This window comes from Panthera tigris, chromosome D2 (assembly GCF_018350195.1).
Source record: "Panthera tigris isolate Pti1 chromosome D2, P.tigris_Pti1_mat1.1, whole genome shotgun sequence".
Classification (NCBI taxonomy): domain Eukaryota; kingdom Metazoa; phylum Chordata; class Mammalia; order Carnivora; family Felidae; genus Panthera; species Panthera tigris.
Window position 1 is genome coordinate 62,621,021 of NC_056670.1, and position 6,445 is coordinate 62,627,465.

Genomic DNA, 6,445 nt, shown 5'->3' on the forward strand with positions numbered 1-6,445 from the left:
AACATCCTGGCTCTGCTTCCTGCTCCAGGATGGTCATTGTGGACCAGAAGAGATCTGTTCTTTAAACTGCTCGGTTTGAAATGAGGAGTCCCTGCACTTTGCTTATTGGTCCTTTAAGATTTACCATGTCAGATTCTTATTTTTACACAGAAAAACCCATGAGAGAGAAAAATGCAAGTCAGCCAGTGCACAAATTATTTCAAGAAATCACAGTCCACTTTGTAGAATGCAGACCATGAGAGGGAACATGCTGGAAGTCTCAGAGAGATGTAAGTTCTGCAGGTAATAGAACTCATTTTGTTCACCTTTTTGGACTTGAAATTGGGACTGTGCCTTCCTTTAAGGCAGGCAAGTTACAGATAGCAACTCTAGCAACTAGATGGAAGGACAAATTTTAGTCTTTATATACAACTTGGGGCAAGTTATTTATGTAACTTGAGACAATCACTTCTCTCTGGACCTCTGTGTGCTCACTGGTCAAATAAAGATGTTGGAGTAGCTCATTCTCAGTCTACTTCAGCTCTGGATTTACACACGAGCTTATCACACGACTGGCATCAATGTCAGTACTTTATATGCTTTAATTCATGTAATCCTTGCGACGACTCTCAGAGTGGGTTCTACGACTACCACCCCCATTTGACGGATGTGTGCTTGTTTTTGCATTTTCCCATTATTCCGTGTCCTGCCACAAGATTTTGGAGGGCAACCAGTGTGAATGCTATTCCTTTTCTCTGGTTTCCATTTCAGTTCCGCCGACGGGGAGCAGGGAATTACCGGAGGAAAGGGTGAGAGTGAGGTTGGGGTACTTCCTGTCCAGCCTTTGGTTGGAAGCATGTCTCGACAGAAGGTTGCTTCTTCTGCCAGGCAGCCCTCTCCATGCAGCCCTCCCTCCTCCTGTGGGTTCCAACATTCTCACTCCATTAGCCTCTGCAGCCTTGGGGAGGTAGCAGCTCCTGGTACTGTTACTTGCTGAAGATACTGAGTCTTTGCTGGTGGTTTCCAGGAACCTGCCCACACCTTTGTAAAACAATACCGTTATTAAACTCCCATTAAATCCCCCAGTCTTTTTCCGAGCGGGACTCTGACTAATACAACAAGGCAATGGAGACTGAGAGTGATGAAATGGCATGCTTACAGCACACAACTGCCAAGGGGTGAAATAAAGCAGGCCTCAAAATCACAAGGATGGATTTCAGAGCCCAGGCTGGTAAGCACTATGTTACGCTGCCCTATAAAATCTGTGACTACATACTTGATGCGGAGCTCAGTTTAACTGGTCTCTTACAGACTAAACTCTGCTCTGATGGACTTTATAAAAAGTAACTTTAACATTCTGGGGAATGTATTAGGCCTCACGTATACATAAATCTTGTACCAATGAGCACTTCATGCAGAAAAATGGAAAATATTGGGCTTCGGAATCAGACAAGCTTGGATTCCCACCCCAGACCCACCTTATAGAGATGAGACCATGGGAACGTTACTTCATGTGATTAAACTTTTCTGCATCAAAGGGCATGCAGAGTTTAAATTCCTTTCAGAATGAAAATATTGTGATGTTAATAGAACATCCAGTTCAATGCCTTGGTCAGAGCAGGGGCTCAGCAGATGCTCATTTTTTCATATCTTCTCCTAAACTTTTATTCTTTGATTTCTTAGTATGCTACTGTGCTATGACTGTGTCCCATGTGCATTTTCATGACCATTGGCAAATTTGGGTCTCTGCATTTCCCATCCAAACGTAAAGACTGCGACATATATACACCATGCAAAGAGTACTTACTCTAAAGCTGCTTGTTGAGTAAATAAATGTGTGAATTTTTTGGCAAAGTTTCTGACCAGGATGCAGATTCCAAGTTTCCTAATCTGAATTCCAGCAGGGACTATTTTTTAAACCAAAGTCACCTATCTATACACCTCAACTTATTCCTGAGCCTCCTTTGTTCCCTACTACCAACAGAGCTCGAGGGAGAAACCAAGTATTATATTCTTTGTTTACAAAGTAGTCATGTTAAATACAAACTTATTCACCTACGAATAGATATTTCTACAAACCACTATTTCATCACCAAAGTGAGGCAAGGGACTGGTCATAAATGAGACAGATGTGGGAATTTTGAGTAATGTCATCTGGGGGTTCCCTCTTTCTCTCTTGCCTGGGAAAGGCCAGTGGGAGGTTATAATTTCATGGTGTGACTTTCTCATCTCAGGTTTCCTACTGATGTTGCCACTGAACCCTTCAACAAAGTCTTGGCCTTTCCCCAACTATTGTCATAAATGGGGATTACACATCTTGTTTTCCTCTTAAACAAATTAAATTAACTCAAGTACCAGAGGCTGCTCCCTCCTGATTTATTTTATTCGTAAATCTCCCAAATTTGGGTTGTTAGCAAGCCAAACTGAATTAATGGATGTATCAGTTTTAAGAAAAAGGAACCTGCGAGTCAGTCAATGCATTGCTCTTCTTTCTGTGATGAATGTGGGATTTATGAGCAATAAAAGTATAAGAAAAATATCTCCAATTTACTTGCAGAGTGACACCATGTGAGCTGAATTACTCTGAGTATCAGTTTTCCTCTTTACGAAATGTAGGACCTGCATTTGATGGTCTGTAGCATTATCCTCAACTCACATTTGGAGAGTGTGATTCCTTGAGATGCTGCCCTGTATGCATTGTTAGGATGCCATAAAATAAGCTCTGTGCAGGCCCCCCGCCAACTGGCTCTGAGGATTAAAAGAGCCTCAGCAGTAAGTTTCTTTGAAAACGGTACACATTTAAAATAACTACTCTGTGAGGAGAGTTATGTGCCTCTGTGATCAGAGGCTGGAGAAGAGAAACCCCACCCCCTGCAGACATGAAACTGCTCTCTGCAAGAGAAAACCAATGCTCCTTACCATCGCTGTGATCCCCCCTTCTTACAACACTCCCTGAGTGTTGAGACCAGGCCAGGATATTTAAAGAACCCTCTCCTTGTTCTCTTTGGGCTCCTTCTCTTCTCCCACCTCCAAGCATCTCACACCCAAGGTTCTAATGACAGAGTTAATGTTGTTGCAAGCTGGTGGCATCTGACATCCAAAGGCTCCTCTGAGGATGTATTTCCAAATCCTTTACGACCTAAGGGAGTGGCGTGTAATTGTTGCTATAAAGCAAGGCGCTGCAGTAACCTTGGGAATTTGAAATCACTACAGGAAATTGAAGAGTAAATTCCTCTTAATAAAGCAGTGCACAGCAAGATGCCAGGGAGCAAGAAATGAGCTCATGCGGCAGTTGGTGCTCGGGAGAGAAGAGAGACCTCTGCTGCCAGAACCCAGCAGGGTAGGCTTGGGGCATTTGTTCCACCACAGCCCCTACCCCATTCCAGAAGCGGCCTTATTACCTTCTGGATGAGGAACTTGGAAAACAAAATGATTCCTCTAGTTTAAGAAGCAGAGGCAGCAAGCTGGAGGTTTAGGTGTGGAATATAAGTTTTGAGGAGCAGAGTTGAGTCTAGTCTAGTCTAGACTTGGTCTTTGATGTTGACTCAGATCATATCCTATCAGCCTCAGTTGCTCTAGAACAAAGTCCAACATTAGAACGCATGGTGATTTTTCTTTCCCCATCAGCTAGGGAGAAAGATAATGTCTATCGAGCTAAATGTGTGAAGTCTACAAGAGAGAAACTATGTAAAGCTTGGGCAGGGAGACATTGCACCAATACAAATTACATATTGGTATGATAGCCCTGTTGTCAGAAGCACTTTGTATGTGTTCTGTTAGTCCTTAACAATTTTTTTTCTTTACATTAAAGACTGAGTGTAGACAACCTGTCTAGGCAGATGAAGGTGAAAACACCACTCAAGCAGAGTGATATTGCCCTGAAAGGGCATGGATATGAGGTTGTCCAGAAGGCATTTGTCTAAGGATATTTGACAGGCTGTGGCTAACGATCCCACCACAGGGAAGGCTAATATTAGCTGCAGTTGGTTACAGCCATTGCTTTCCAGAAACTGCCACACTCCTAATTATTCTAGGGACTTGTGATTCCCCACATTATCACTCTCCATCCAGGCTACTTGTGTCTTCAGTCCAGTTCTTACTAGAGGCTGCCAGTTCCTCCCCTTGAGCAAAGACCTCTCTTTTCTTGGCCCCAATCTCTCTTGTCCTTCTGCCCCAAACTCCTGATTTACTCCTGTTCTACACTATTAGAATCATCAAGGTGTTGTCTATTAGCATGGGCTCTGGAGTCTAACTCAGATATGGCTGGGTCTCAGCCACGCACACACAATTACTTAGTGCCACCTACCCTCAGTTTTATCATCTTTAAAATGGAGAAAGGATTGCTAGGGATATGAAATGAGACCAAGTATGGAAAGCATGTAACAGAGTAAAATACCAGCAATACATTTTTACCTATAACTATTTTTGTCAATGAGTACCTATTTGTAATGAATTCTGATTTGCTTTTTGAAGGTTGTCCTAAAATCTTTCACCCACTCTGCCCTCCCTATCTCCTGATTTATTTGGCAAACCCTTAACTTGAGCTAAAGTTACTGAAGCTCTCTAGACCTCTGTTTTCTCATCTGTAAAGTAGAGACTAAGAATTATTCTCCGATAGTTTCATCTTCCTGTGCTCAGTGGCCTCATCGACACTCCCCATGGGAACCCCCAACATGATGTCATGCTACCTCTGCAGGAGAGTCCAAGTGCTGGTGACAGCTTGTCAGCTGTCCTGAGTTTCTTCTGCCCTACAGTCAACAACCTAGGTTTTTTTAATGTTTATTTATTTATTTTGGGAGGAGCAGAGAGGCAGAGGAAGAGGGAGAGGGACAATCCCAAGCAGACTCCCTGCTGTCAGCATGGAGCCTGACACGGGGCTCGAACCCACAGACTGTCAGATCATGACCTGAGCCTAAACCAAGAGTCAGATGCTTAACCAACTGAGCCACCCGGGCACCTCCACAACCTAGTTTTAGATGTTTATTTACATTCTGACTGCTCTTCACATGAAATATTTCCAACGTTTTACAATCCTGCTTCTTTCCTCCAGAAGACTCAATTGCTCTCTATATAACCTCACTATAAGGTGCCAGACTGTGTGGAATGCTTCTTTCCATAAATGGTCTACTCAGATTAAGCAAATGCGGTCTCTTCTTTCCTTTGTTTTATATTTTTTACCCAGATTTTATAATCTCAGAGTGAAACACAGATCTCATTAAGTGTTTTACCTGTCACCTCATGCTATTGCCACATGAAATATCCCGCCCACGAAAATTTTTATGTCAAAATGTGGAGTTCCATGTCCCCAGGTCAATAGCTATACTGTTGATGTCCTGGACTCAAAGGGCAAGTCTTCACTTTCATTTGCTTTAAATTTCAAATTAAGAGAAGCAGACCTCAGTGGGAGTTTTGTGAATACTAATTTTGTCATCCAACATATTTGCTCCTCTTCTCAGCAATTTTTGTCCACACATGGGATGAACCCTTCCCTTTCATGCATTTACCTAGGTCCGCTGACAAACTGTTTCAGACAGGGCCAAGGACAGAGCCCCAGGCAGATGCTATTACGAACCTTCCTCCTGTTTGTCATCCATCAAAATATCTCCTTTGGGTCTATTTGTTCAACCAATTACCAGTCTACCTAATTGTTCTTACATTGTTCTTGCCACTGTCTCTCCATCCTGGGCCCAGTTATGACAACTGGCTCTCAGTACACAATGTCTACTGTATTTCCCTGAGGCAGTAAGCAATCAACAATTGTTAAAAGCTTGAGCAGTGGAGTCAGATAGACTTGTGTTCAATTCTGCACCCATTTCTCCTTAGCTGTATGATGCTTAAGGTTTGTTAAACACTCTGTCCCAAACTCTCAAAGGAGGAAACTCAAGGGGATTGAGAATAGCTATTTTATAGGGCTAATGTAGTTTCTGGGCAGATATAATATGATAAAGCATATCAAGCACTTACAAGAAACCACTTGTCCATAATAAGAACTCAATAAATGTGAGCTCTTTTTACAACTATAAACATCACAACTCCACTAAAGAAAATAAAAGGAAAAATGAGATTAACCTGACCAGATCTTTGCTGATTTCTACCACACATTTGAGACTTTGTTCTAATATTTGTGTTTTTTCCCTTCACAGCACTGATCTCTATTTGTAATCACACATGGATTGTTATGATTATTTAATTAAAATTATCTTCTTCATTGAATCAGAAGCTCCATCAGAACACAATTCATGGCCACTTGTGCTCAGCCCTGCATCCTCCAAGTACCCTGAACAATTCTGGGCTGGTGCTCAATGCATATTTGTTAGGCAAAATGATTTCCATGCAATTTGTACTAATGATAACCAAGGAACAGAAAAGAATCAGCAAGTTTCTATTAACCGCCTATGAGTACAGATTTCCCCACCCTACCAATCCCACCACGTGGCTTTGCACAGAGCAGCTGGTTCTGACTGAA